This window comes from Capsicum annuum, chromosome 10 (assembly GCF_002878395.1).
Source record: "Capsicum annuum cultivar UCD-10X-F1 chromosome 10, UCD10Xv1.1, whole genome shotgun sequence".
NCBI lineage: Eukaryota > Viridiplantae > Streptophyta > Magnoliopsida > Solanales > Solanaceae > Capsicum > Capsicum annuum.
In genome coordinates, this window is record NC_061120.1 from 164,402,277 (window position 1) to 164,417,870 (window position 15,594).

Sequence of the window (15,594 nt, forward strand, 5' to 3'; positions counted from 1 at the left end):
AAAAAAATGGGTATTTTCAACTTACTGTGTCATAATATATCATTATCATTAGTATTATAGTTGGGTGACATTGTCAGAGTCCAAATGCGTTTTTTTATGTGATAGTGTCAGTGAAGATAGAAACTTAAGTTTTGGACTAGCAATAGATGAATGAGATAATGAAAATGTGCTTGTATATTTGTTTGTTGTTCTGTTCTTGATATTGGAATGTTTAGTCTTTTCGTGATACTTTCATCAACATTTAACCTTTAGCCCCCAGAAGGCTTACGTCTGGGATTCGAACGGCTATTGGACATTGGTTGCGGTATATACTTCTCAATGTTACTCTACATATAGATGTTTATCTGTTCTAATAGATGATGTGAACGACTGCCACATAGTGTCAATTCTAAACTCTTCTTAAATTTATAGGGTATATTTGTCTGGATCTGCTAATGAAGATGGTGGATCTTGTGTATCTGGCTCGAGCTCATCACCCTACTCCAAAGCTTGTGTTGTCACCGAGACTGTAGTTACAAAGTCTACACCAAAACATGTTATACAGGCATTTAGGTTTCTAAATAAAACTCCTGCCGCTCAAGTTTTCTTCTTTGTCATTTATGTTTACATGTTCTCTTAGTTTTCATATTCTAATCTAGTGTTGTATGCTCATGTATTTGAAATTGGATATAGCAATTTTTTCTTTTAATACTTTAGTATAAACCCTTACTAGGGGTGAGGAATGGATATGAATATGTTCAATTTGAACAAGTGAGAAGATCCAGTTAACAAAAACTGAACTAAATATTATAGTTGCAACATAAAAAGTGGAACTACTATATAATAAGTTATCCCCTAATCCACTTGTGGCATCTCCTCAAACAAAGACTATTTTTTTGGAATTGAAAGTGACTGTGAGAATTTAGAACTCTTCTTCCTTGTGAGTTTGCAGCGTGGTTTGCCTCATTTAATTTTTCTTTAGGTACCGCTTTCTAGATGTTGACATCTATAGAGGAGATATATCTGAGTTGAGTCCAATACTGATTTGTAACATAGTTAGATTTCTTAAGAAGCAACAACATTTCAATATCAAGATAATCTTTGTGGTGTCAAGTGTATAGTCCACTGTTATATCTAATTCTATTGCTTGTCGAATGGATGGTGCCATTAGCTTTCTTCATTCACATTTTAGCTTGAGGCATGAGCATGAAGTAGCTTAGATGGATTAGGCGTTGTAGATCGAAAAGTCCTTTGAAGCAATTTTTTATCCATTCTTGGATTTAATGATGTTGTATACCAGTGGACACTCCTAATAACTTGATGAGATCTTAGGAGTGTGGTCTTAGTAGTGTTTAGGGGTTACGAGTGTGCCAGGTTCGCTAATGTTGATTCCATTTTCCCCCTCCCAGAGCGTTGTTGCTTCAATTGCTTGTGACCCAAATGTGTGGAATGCGGTAATGCAAAATCCAGCCCTTCAAGAATTCCTCAACTCACAGAAAACTAGTGAGAAATCTATGTCCTTGATTCTACTCAAATATTTCATAATGGTCAAGCTTCTTACTATAATACCATTTTCACAGGCGCATCATTCCCAGACTCGGATTACAAGATAGATGAATCCGTTGCTGATGCTGATTCCTTTTCTCAGTCATCCCAAAGGAGTGCGTCTTCCAAATCTGAGGCATAAGAATCTAAATTCGGGAACTCTTTTACAGACTTTTTGCAGAATGTTACACGAACAGTAACAAAAATTGTAGTTGATATAATAAACAGTTTGTCAGATTTCTTCAACAATCTCTTTGGAGGCAACAAGGTTTTCTTTAATGCTGATGGAAGTGCTAAATTAGGCGATGTGGAGACGACATTGGGAGCATCTTTCATGGGCTTGGCATTCATGGTTATGATGGTGATTGTCTCAAAACGCGGTCAATCATGATGTCTTTATAGTTATTGCTATTTGAATTCGTCGAAGTTAGATGACCAAGTGTTACAGTTTCTTCTGGAATAGGTATTGATTGTCTGGGGTTTTGGCCGTGCAGGGCTGCCAATGACTTGTTGAAGAGTTTTGGAAATAAAATAAAGTCATTATAGACAATGCTTATGTCTTAGTTTCTTGGCTTTATCCTCTAAATGACAACAAAGTTAGATTTGTTACAGACATTATATACTTTGGGTACTTGTTACAGACACAAAATCCTCTAATTTGTCAACTCTCTTCGTCATTGGCATCATGTTAATAAATTTATCCTTTAGGTAAATTAGTTTTGATGGCAGCGATAACAGCTGTAATCTCCATAGTTTTGAAAATTTTCATCATAATATTAATTCTCTTCTCCTTAGACTGAAGAACATCGTGTGAGTGTATGTTGTGCGCACGCGCTAGGGTGTAAAAGTAATACATCTTCCCAAAAATTTATACTGCCAACACTGGGCTGCTACAACAGTTTAGTTTTGTGCCACAGAAAGGTATAGTTTATTCGTCTAGTGCTATATATTTGAACTTTTCCATGGAAGATGTTTTGGTACTATTGATGTCACATAAACTGAACTTAGGGAGAAGAGAACAAATATCAAATGCTTTATTTCCTATGAATCTGTTGTATTCTATTGAACCATTACATTCAAATGTGTGTTGTATTACAAGCTACGAAGCTAAGTTATAGAGATCAAATTATACAAGTATTTTATGGCACATATTGTACAAATAATGATAGTTGAACCACCTTTGATGTCTAAGTCTAGCCTCTAGGGCAAGTGTTGTAGATCATCTATCGAATCATTGCAGAATAAGTTAGTGTCAACTCTTGCCCATGAGGCATAACTTGTTTCTTTAGGGTCTAAAAATCTTGCCTCTTGGACAAGACTTATAAATTATCTACCAAATCATCACACACTAATCTAGTATCAATGTTTGTCCATGGGACATAACTTGTTCATTTGTTGTATTAAGTTTTGCCTCTAGGGAATGAGTTGCAGATCATCTGTCAAGTTATTACACGCTAAGTTAGTGTCAACTCTTGCCCATAGGGCATAACTTATTTCTTTGGGGCTTAAGTCTTGCCTCTAGGGAAAGTGTTATAGATCATCTGCCGAATCATTGCAGAATAAGCTAGTGTCAACTTTTACCCATGGGGCACAACTTGTTCTGCATCTTGCCTTCAAGGTAAATTTTAAAGTGTATCCCATGGAATTATTCACATCACATCTCTTGGGGGTGTATTCCTTCCCCGAATCCTGTTAATGTGATATATTTTTACACATCAATATATAAGAAAACTGAACACGCTAAATAATTTTAATAAACAGTCAATAAGAAGGTATTGAGTTAAATACTTCACCACAAGTTAAAAATTCATATAAATAAGAAGACATTCATGATTGAAAGTCAAAAGTACTTGTTACTAACTAAAATAGGGATCAAAAAATCCTATTATAACTACTATTTTGATCCAACTTCTCGGATAAAAAGTAAAACTAATCATATTTTTTTTTATTTTTGTATCTTCTTGTATATGGATAAAGGAAAGGAGTATAGTGACAACTTGATCTGTTATGCCCGATTCTTTTGGATCTCAAACATCTGTAATTGTTTCTTGAAGATTTTGTTCTGTAAGGATATCTGGATATTTGTCTTCTCCCAAGCAGAACCTCCTTATCTGGGGAGTTTGTGATCAGATCTTTTATGCTATCTAGGACAATCCATGATATTGTACTTCCAACTGGTAGGATTTCTCCCTGATATGTTTGTAGCCAAGACTATCTTGAGAACCAATTAGAATAATATCTAGACTTATTTATATGTCTACTCTCTATCATTGCAATTGAATGGGTGCATGGTATCTCATCTGTTTGAAATACCAACTATTGACAAGTCCTACTCTTCGGGTCTATAATATATTCAACTTCTTCTTCTCTTACAGCCAATCGTGTTGCATCAATGGGGTCTACCTGTAAATAAAATAATAAATAAATGACAACTTTTAGTGAAATATCTAGCATATGAGCAGAATCGGGCATACAGAGCAATCAACCATACATAGGGGGCAAATTTTGAGGCAACCAAGAAACAGCTACAATCAAGCATATAACATCAAATCACAATCTACTATTGAACTAATCAAAAATCTAATAATAAGTGATCAATAATATGGAGTCACAATTAAAGTTCTATTTCAAAATGGAAGAGAAGGGCCAATATAGGGGATAGTTAGAGTTTTGATGCTTGGTTTGGTCAGGGAAAGTGCAAGAGAAGGATCTGGCATCCAAGGAATAAGCTTTCAAAGTCAAATTCCCTGTATTATATGAAAAAGACAGAACCTTGCTTAGGAACAACAGTTGATTCAATAGTGATGCTTCCAACATATGAGTAGGAGAATCAACTAAAATAAACTGACATAAAACAGATATTGCATCTAACCTAGGAGTAGAATTAACTATGATAGTGAAACATATAGTATATGAACAGAATCAGTCATACAGATCAATCAAACATACATAGGGAACGAATCTTGAGATAACCAAAAAATGGCTATAATCAAGCATACAATATCAAATCACAAACGATCACACAACTATGAGCAGAAGTAACGGAACAGAAGCAACAAAACACATATTTCGCGCGAAAATCTCAAGAAAATAAAAAACTAGCAATAAATCACAAATAACAATAAACCGGTTATATATAATCTGCAATCAAAAAATAGTAACAGTATATTTCCCTATTATCAAAATACAATTTTAATTACTTACTTTTAATTTCAAGGTGACTTGAATCTTGTCAGTCACCTCCACTTTCGTCCAACATATGATGTCATGAAAGTTTCCTTGCGCTTCTATTTTTCTTTCATAAAACCAACTTTATAACTTGTTCTGAATGTAATCGATCAGTCCCAGTATTAACAGTTGCCTTGCTTTTCTCAGTACCGCATTCATGGACTCCACGTTGTTAGTCATAAGCATATTGTACCTTCTGTTGGTATGAAACGAACGAGCCCATCTTTCTGATCTTCTTCTTTCAAGTAATCCGCAGTAACTTTGTTGACTTTTTTATCTCATCCATGAAAGCATAAAATTCAGTTCATTTGTATGTTATTGTTGCGTTGTAGAATAGTGATAGAACCACATCTGAGAAGGATTTTTTTCTTAAATTCTTCTCCATGTGATAGATGCATATCCCGTGCTGACACTCTAGATAGACATTTGCAATGGCTGGGTGATGATCTGATAGAATAGATAATTGTTCACGTACCCCAATTGCATTTCTTAACTGATTGAAGAACCAGTTATAAGACTCATTATTTTCTGAGTCTGCAATTCCAAAAGCCAAAGAAAATATGTTGTTATTTACGTCCTTTGACACTGCTATCATGAGTACACCACGATATTTTGACGTCAAAAATATTGCATCTACCATTATTATCAGTCTGCAGTTGGTCCATCCAATGATTGAAGAGCCATAAGTAAAAAATACATATTGAAACTTGTGTTGAGCAAAAGAATATTAGTAACAATTTGCATTTGATGTTTACAATCAGAGTATAATAATTTTCTAAACTAAGTCTTGCCCATGAGGCAAGAGTTGCATATATGTTAATAATCTAATCAGTGCAATTAAAGAATAAACTTTTGCCTCTTGGGCAAAAGTTTTCAACTTCAACAGTATAGAATTTGTACAACAATTTTCTAAACTAAGTCTTGCCCATGAGGCAAGAGTTCCATTTATGTTAATAATCTAATCAGTGCAAATAAGGATAAACTTTTGCCTCTTGGGCAAAAGTTTTCAATTTCAACAATTTTCTAAACTAATTCTTGCCCATGAGGCTAGAGTTGCATATATGTTAATAATCTAATCAGTGCAATTAAAGAATAAAGTTTTGCCTCTTGGGCAAAAGTTTTCAATTTCAACAGTATAGTATTTGTACAATAATTTTCTAAACTAAGTCTTGCCCATGAGGCAAGAGTTGCATATATGTAGGGGTAGGCGTTCAGTCGGTTCGGTCTAATTGTTTAATATCAATTCGTTTTATCGGTTTTTAAATTGACAAAAATAACAACCATAATCAAACCGAAATAAAATCGGTTTGGTTTGGTTTCTACAAATTCGGTTCGATTATTTCAAATTTTTATTTCGGTTTGAAATATTAAAGTAGAGAGCCTCTCTTTTTCATAACTTAGCATTTAAAATTGATAATTTTTTTAAGAAAAATGATTTTTTTCAAATCTATTTTTTATTCCCAAATATAAATAACTATAGGTAACTCAATGAAACGAAATAATGTCATCAAGTTCTGTATGGTAACAAGCAATGTCATCGTTGGGACTAACATACGGATTTTCTTGGGTGATGCAGTACTCGTTTCCATTCCAGATGTAAAATAAAGAAAATGCAATAAACTACCATGTTAAGCAGAAAATGTCATAAACTCACCTGAATGCTCCTCTTTAGACACAAACACGAAACACCAAATTTGTGGGTTGCGGGTTACGGTTGCGGGTCGCCGGTCGCAGGTTCGTTGTAAAGAAAGGGAGAAGATCGCTGGACTTTCATCTATTTCTCCGAATCGCCGGTGGTGTAGATCGAAAACGGCACCTTGGATTTACTGTTTATTGTTCGTGAGTGTTGAAACTTGAGTGTGAATGGTAATATGTTTACTGTTTTGGGATTTAGGCTCCTTGGAGTTGGAATTAGGGTTACTAAAATGTATATATAATTAATATAATATACTGATAATATATATTATTTTATATATAATAAATTAATAATATATATATATTATAATATTATTTATATAATTTTGATTTTCGGTTTTTCAGTTTAACTGATTTTTTTTAAAATCAAAAACCGAACCATTTAACCGAAATTTAAAAATTAAAAATCGAAATCAATCCGAAAAATTGAAAAAACAAAATCAAAATTAAATTTCGGTTCGGTTTTTCAATTTTTTAATTTTTTGGTATTTATGCCCACCCCTACATATATGTTATTAATCTAATCAGTGCAATTAAAGAATAAAATGTTGCCTCTTGGATAAAAGTTTTTAATTTCAACAATTTTTTAAACTAAGTTTTTCCCATAAGGCAAGAGTTGCATATATATTATTAATCTAATCAGTGCAATTAAAGAATAAATTGTTGCCTCTTGGGTAAAAATTTTCAATTTCAATAATTTTCTAAACTAAGTCTTGCCCATGAGGCAAGAGTTGCATATATGTTAATGATATAATCAGTACAGTTAAAGAATAAACGGTTGCCTCTTGGGCAAAAGTTTTCAATTTCAACAATTTTCTAAACTAAGTCTTGCCCATGAGACAAGAGTTGCATATATGTTAGTAATATAATCAGTGCAATTAAAGAATAAACTATTGCCTATTGGGCAAAAGTTTTCAATTTCAACAATTTTCTAAACTAAGTCTTACCCATGAGGCAAGAGTTGCATATATATTAATAATCTAATCAGTGCAATTAAAGAATAAACTTTTGCCTCTTGGGCAAAAGTTTTCAATTTCAATAATTTTCTAAACTAAGTCTTGCCCATTAGGCAAGAGTTGCATATATATTAATAATCTAATCAGTTCAATTAAAGAATAAATTGTTGCCTCTTAGGCAAAAGTTTTCAATTTCAACAGTATAACATTTGTACCTATTCTCATCATACATCTTTATGTTTGTGTACGTGTCTGGGTTATTTTCTTTCATCATGTGAAGATACGATGGCAACCTGCTGTAGTTCTCTTCCGCGGTTCCTCTTATCACTGTATAGGCATATTGTATTGCTCGTCATCCTTTGTTGTAGGATATGATAATTTCGTATTTCCTTCTCATTTCATCTACTACGAAGTTTGGGTGATTACATTACTATAGTCACACACGAGCTCTAGTATGTAGTCATATATGACCTTTGATGTTGCATTCCTATGGTCGGACGTTATGAAATCAATCGAGCAACTGTGAGCCTTTTCATATGTAGTAACCTGAAAGAGCAAAGAATCGGCAATCTTCGAGGCATGAAATCGCCACACGCAATTGTCGTCCAAACATCATAGTGAATATCTTATTGTGCTTGATTTGATAACCTTAAATTGGATGTTGTGCGTAATTGCAATGTTTGACATGCACGTCATCATATTTTGTTTGTTGATGAAGATCGACTTGACATTTACATCATTCAAAGAGGTATTGTGTCTCAAGACAGTAGTCTCGACATCAAGTATCCTCATCTTTTTTTGGTGTACCCTCTTAATATTGGATGGATCAGCTATTTCAGCCTCCAATATTTGGTTAATAACCTGTAACTCATTATTTCTATCAATACTTTCAATACTCATTTCGTGTTCATCCATTCCAAACACAATCCTTGTGAAAAATGAAAGAACAAAAGATTAGTAGCAATTTAATTTAGAATATATATCTTCAACAAGTAAAATCATTAAAGAGTAAGGCATAGTCAATTATTGCCCATGGGGCATAACTGTCAAAGTCTTGCCTCTAGGGCAAGATTTATAGGTCATCTGCCAAATAATTATAGACTATGATAGTGTCAACTTTTGCCCATGGGGCATAACTGTCTAAGTCTTGCCTCTGGGGCAAGAGTTATAGGTTATCTTCCAAATCATTACAAACTAAGGCAGTGTTAACTCTTGCCCACGGGGCATAACTTGAAATGTATGGCAGAATCTGAATGTCGAAACAATTAGATGTATGTTAAAAGTGGATATACAGAAGGCTTATGATACTGTAGATTGACCCTATTTAAAGCAGATCCTGATTGACCTGGGTTTTCCTTACAAATTTATTAGATGAGTGAAGCATTGTGTGACCACTAATAGATTAGTGAAGTGGAATATTCAGATTAACCTTGGAGTATTTTGTGCAAGCAAGTTAACGACTGAGTAATGACTAATTATTGGTTAGAAGGTGTTTGTGATCAGCTAGGCACCAAAAATACATAGACTTGTTATACATATACTTGTTATGTGTAGTTCAGAAGGTGCTTGTAATCAGCTAGGCACCAAAAATACATATACTTGTTTATGTGTAGTTCAGAAAGTCTTATGCTAAAGAGAAGTTGCTTGTGATCAGCTAGGCACCAAAAATACATATAATTATTATGTGTAGTTCAGAAGTGAGATGGAATATATACATTTATTTTGTGAACCAGATGATCTACGATGTTCATTACTGTCAATGCCAGCTCTTCGTAGTCTTTCTGTAAAAGAAAATCAACAAAGCTTATTCTGAAAGTTGAAAGAAGTTACGAAGCATAAACCAGCTGAAGATATTAAAAAATGGAACCATGTTTTGTCATCGTTGGATTTACAGGTGTTACTCTAGCTATAGGTCTTATCCAAAAGCTCTCGTTAAAAGCGAGAACGTTCTCCACAACTAGTTGTGGTAGCTGCAACCATAATAGAAGGATAAAGGTTCACTTTCATCAATGTAGATTAAAGCTCAGATAGAGAAATTATCCCAATTTTATGACTAGTATAGCTATTTATTTCATAGATCATTAAGGGTATCATTGCATGTACAGATTCATAACAATAAAGAGCTTATAATGACAATCAAACCTGTAATCCACCAAATTAAACTACACAAGAATAAAAGCTACACAGGTTGATCCTAACTAGGTACACTGTATTGGAAGGGAGGGCTTGACCTGCATTCCCCAACTTAGAGACAAACAAATTAATTTATTTAAGAAAGCTGGCAATCACACCAGCAACATCTAGATTGACTACAACATTGCCATGTGCTTTATGAAGTGACAAAAAATTGCATGCAATAAAATGTAGGTAGATGAAGAAAAGTGAAACTTGAAACTACTGTATGTACACAGTAACCAGCAAGTAATTATTCTGATTTTCATCAAGTAATTATTGGTCTTACTGCGGTGATATTTTACAAGTATACATCTGATGATAGAATTACCTTTCTACTTGTGGGTTCTTATTAGTTATTACTCTAAAGTAAATTATTGGTTCACACTTTACAACATCAAATGCAGTATGGAAGATGTTGTTTTGCTGGCTAAATAGTACTCAACCACTATCTGCTACATGAGTTGTAATGTGTGATTGGATTAAGCAGAGAATTAAAGGAAAGAGACACATAGCCCAAGTATGAAAGCTGGTATATACTGAATTTATACATGCAGTTTGGCATGAGAGAAATGCAAGGCTGTCCAACAAACTGAGACAACTAGAGAAACTTGCAAGAAAGGTAGCTTTGTAGTTTGTGTTCGAGCTATAGAAACAATCAAACTTATTTTTGTACCACCCTGACCTTATATGTTTGGCCTTCCCAAAAAATATTGCGATCAACGTTAACTCCCATATTAACAGTCTTTCCCTCCAAGATCAAACCCTCACAACTACTCAAACACAATTATAATCGCAATAACAAACTCCCCACAACCTGTTCGACACAATTCCTCATCATCTTTTAATGCTAATTATACCACTAGTTTGAAATACTTGAAACTAATTTCTTGTACCATCTTGACCTTATACGTTTGGCCTTCCCAAAATATGTTGTGATCAACGTTAACTCCCATATTAAAGGTCTTTCCCTCCAAGACCGACCCTCCTCAACTACTCAAACACAATTTTAACCGCAATAACAAACTCCCCACAACCTGTTCGACGCAATTCCTCAATGGTAAATATGTTACTACAACAACAGCATATCCCAACTTCAGCTTACGTTCACCTCTCCAAAAATTAAATCAATATGTTAATTATATAACGAGCTAAAATTACCACAATGCATCAATAAGCTGAAATTACCACAATGAATTTGGATGATGAAATTCATACCTGAAGAACCCTTACGGCTAAAGTCGACTGCGAATGTTTGAAAGTCGATTCTGGAATTTGGAAGAAAGAGATTTAATAGAGAATATTTTGGAGCTCGATTCTGGAATTTGGAAAAAATGGGTTATTCTCAAATATAAACTGAAGTTGGAAGAAAGAGATTTAACGGCTTGCAGGAGGGTATTTTCGTCCAAGAAAATATGCCTTAACAAGTTAATGCTATTTTAACAAAGCCTTTTTATTTGAGGTTAAAATTTAAAAGTCACCCTAATTTGGGTCTATATTTGAGAATAACCAAGTTGAAATAAAGAATTAAAAATTTTTAGCTGAATCAATTTTATGTTTTTGAAAAAAAAAAGATGAACAAAGCAGAAAGGAGGTGAGAAAATGGTTAGAATTTTAATTTAAAGTGACAGCTAATAGTTGGTAAATTTTATAAATAAAAGCTACATTTTATAAATAAAAAATAATAGTGGTAATTTTTGTAATATTTACTCTTAAAGTGTATACTTATGCTACTTTTCCTATTATTGTTGTTGTGCAAGCCAAAAGTCTCGGAGATATTTCATTGTTGTTCCCAATACACGACGTTTATGCTGAAATGAATTAATTATTTCAGTATTACAAATTTCAAACGACCCCTTATTATTAATAATTAAGTTGATAAAAAAAGGGTCTATATTCAACAAGCACCTACAGACAAGATTAAATATTAAGTAGATTTTTGGTTTCTTTAATCTCCCCTCGTATTTTTTCTTCTCTCATTACATATTGATCCACTCAGACATTAAATTTTTTGAAAAAGAAGAAATATAAGTATAATATTACCAAAATAATTTTAACTAGTTTTAAGATAGCTGAGATAATTAAACCCATCTATATAAAAAAAAAATGATAGCAATGGAATATCAATTCTGGAGCTTTATTTGGAAAGTATGATGGGAATAGTGTAAAAAAGTCCATACCAAAGAGAATTATTTCACACTAATAAGCAAAAGCAAAAGGTAACAACTTCGGAACATTTTTTCTTAATTTCTTGTTAAACAATTTTAGAATGAAAATACAATAATATTATTAAGAGACGAAAATGTCTTGCTTGGATTCAATTTTTTATTTTTTTCAAAAAGCTGTTAAAGAATAAAACATGAAGTGCTCGATGGTCGCCAAATAATTATGATTGCCACACTCACCACCAACTCCAATAATATAGTTTAAAAAAAAAAAACAAATAACAAGGAAAAAGAGGCATTAATTTACCTGGTTGAATTTAATCTGATTACACCAACCATTCCGTGTGTAATTTATATTCACCAAAGGTCACAAAAATGGAAAAACACAGAATCCATCATTAATTTTATTTTAACTTTTATATTTATATTTTATTTTTTTCAAACAACAAGAATGAAGTCACTGGTCGGAAAATTTTAACATGGCAAGGCGCAACTATGACTAGTTGTGTGAGAGATTTTTTAATTGGTAATATAATGTCCTGTGGACTCACCATATTTTTTCCTTTGCTTTTTATTTGTCTTTCTTTCTTACTCTTCCCTCTTCTTCTTTTTTTCCCCACATTTTCTGGATTTTTATCAATTTTATTACTTCCTTAGTTTTGTTTTATTTGGTTAGTTGAAAATAAACTTTTATTTATTTCTTTATTTTAACAAGTAAATATATAAATAATATTTTTAATACTACTATCGTAATCAAATAACTACATAAGCTTTTAACAGCTAAACTTTTCAATATCAAAAAATTGAAAAAAAATTGATAGAAAACTTTCGATATAACATTCTCAGAAAAAAATACTAAATTTAAATAAACAAAAATAAAATTTAAAAATTTTGTGACTTTTGTCAATAGATTCAACTTAATGATAACTAAAGAAAAACTCATGCTTTGTCTATAAACTTTAAATATTTGTGTAAGTTAATAAGGGGAAAGAACAGGAACGACACTTCAAATTAAACTATTTTCATGAAAATGGCCATAAAATTTAAATTTTACTTTCGAACCTTTTCAATTTACTGGCTTGTTCCATACCGTTTCTACACACCTTCTATACAGCTTCTATACATATCTTATACATGTAAATATTCTATACGAAAATTATACAGTTTTGATACACAATTTATAAAATAACTGTACAATTTTTTTTTTTACACATTTTATACAACAATTATATAATTTTCATACATTTTCTATATATTTTTTCTATATATTTTATACATATACATATTTGATAGAACTATACAATTTCTATACATATATCTTATATAGATACATATTCTATTTAACAATATCATTTTTATGTAATTTAATTATTATTTCTAAATAATAAAAAAAAAAGTAGAACATTTGATCAGTTAAAATTTTTTTAGCAAAAAACTGAAATTGAAATATTTTTAAAAGGACCGAATTGCCCAAGTTGAATACTGTATCAGTATTGTATATGGACTGTATCATTATTGCTGATGGACTGTATATGGACTCCGTAGGCCAAAATGATCCAAATTAGGAAAAGGCTATAAAGCGAAAATAGTATATCCAACTGACCACTTTTTGAAAAGTTTTCAAACTTTGGCTATTTGTTTTAAAAAGTGTTATAGAGTATCCTTTTCCCATTTAATAATGCATGACGATGTTTCACAATTTTTTTATAAGTTTATTTTTATACATAAATTAAATTGTGTTTATATTAGAAGTTTATTTTACCAAATAATCTTATTAATTATATTTTGAAAATTTAAATTTAATTACTAATATTTTATATATTTATTTACTGATAAATACTAAGAAATAACATTAAGTTTTTATTTGTTAAAATACATAAATTATAAGAAAAATTATTTTATGGCTCAAATAAAATAATATTGAGAGAGTAACAATATTGTTTTAAATAGATAAAAATAAAAAATGTGGAAAAAAAAACTAGTTGGAAAAACTATTTAACCAAACAAAAAAAAAAGTACAGAGAAAGATGCATAGAGAAGTAAAGTGATTAGAAGAAAAAGAAATAGCCAAAATAATGAAGGAAATTAATGGAACAAAATATGAGGAGATGAGTACATTTTCTGACACAATAGGGCCCATAAAAATATTTGTCAATAAATAAAAGTTGTCTCACCCAATTAGTGTTGGTTGTGTCTCACCCATGGTAAAAGTTTTCGTCACTGGTCTTTCCTATGGACTGAATCGATGAAGTCACAATTTGACTAAGGGTACTCCTTGAGACTGATGAGTATTTTTTTTAAATCTTTTTAGCAAAATGGCTTGATGGATCATTGTATTATGTCCGTTTTGTAATGTGAATACTCCTACTTACATGTTTGTCATCTGAACCCTTCAACTCAATATTGTAAGCCCTTTGATCGTGAACGGATCTATGTGGCATTAAAATTGTTAAGTAGGATTTATCGCGTGACTACACACGTGTATTGAGTGGGTAAAAGCAAGATATTTATATTAAAATAATCTTAAAATTTAAAAAAATTAAAAAGACCCTTTTTTTCCTCCATCTTTTTTAATTTAAAAATATTTTTAAAAATAAAAAAATAATAAATTTTTTAAAAAATTAAAAAAGCCCCCTCGCCCGTCCAATCACCCCCACCCCACCCTACCCCACCCCTCACCCCCGTTCAGCAACCCCACCCCACCTTTAACCCCATCCAGCACCCCCACCCCACCCCCAGCCAATCCAGCCACCCCCAATGCTCCAACCCTCACCCCACCTATAGCCCTCCCCAACCCCCTTCCTTCACATCAGCCAACTCCCTTCCCCCAAACCAAAAAAAAAAAAAAAATTCAATTCACTTTTTATTTTATTTTTTAAATTTTTTCTCCCAATTTAAATCTTTTCATATTTTTTTTGGAATAAAATTTAAATTTGAAATCTTTTCATATTTTTTTGAATTAAAATTTAAATTTAAATTGAAAGTTCGTGATAGTGGATATTGAAAAATTAGTGAATTTCATCAATAAACTTGAAAAAACTCAAAGTTTTTGTGAATTTGTTAAAGATACTCAAATTTAAAATAAAAAATTCATTATGTTTGTACATATGAATTTATAGTTAAAAAATTAAATTAATTTGAGAAGAATTTTAATTATTTGAAATGAATTTGATGTTTAATTTGTGAGCAAAAATAAAAAAATTATTATTTAAATTTTTCTATAATTTATAAAAAAAATTATTGAGCTGACGTGGGGCGGTTGTGTTACACACACCGTCAGAGGGGTTTAAAATATTATTTTTTAATGAATTTAAAGATTCAGATAATAAATATATAAGTAGAAATATCCACATTATAAAACAGACATAGTAAAAACATCCATGGAGCCATGCCAATTTTTTTGAAGTATCAAAATATGTACAGATCTATATATGCTACACTAATTGGTGTAAATTGAAAGCCTTTAGTACACACTAATTGAAGAGTGTTGAACAGAAAGTGATATCTAGCAACCTGCAGAAGCATATGGGGTGTGTTACGTACGAAATGATTCTTACTTATCTTTTAATATTTGGTAACTTAAAAGAAATATTATCCAACGAGGTGAGATAGGGTTGGGGAGTGGGGTGCAGGTGGGATGATATATGGGGTGGGATTTTTCTTCACACACTTCTTTACTCAAATTGGAAGGCGAATTCTGGGACAATTATGTGCGAGATTACCTACGATTAAGCCTGGCAACGGAACCGGAAAATTCCATTACGTTCCGCCAACTCCGATTTCGGCATGGTTCCATTACCGATAATGCCACGGTACCGGTTAGTGCCGGTATACTGGTACCCAATGATCTGGAT

General features: G+C 32.1%; 1 pseudogene; it reads left to right on the forward strand.

The window, feature by feature from the left end:
* Positions 1-164: 164 nt before the first annotated feature.
* On the forward strand, positions 165-1,915 carry LOC107844403 (annotated as a pseudogene).
* Positions 1,916-15,594: the final 13,679 nt, after the last annotated feature.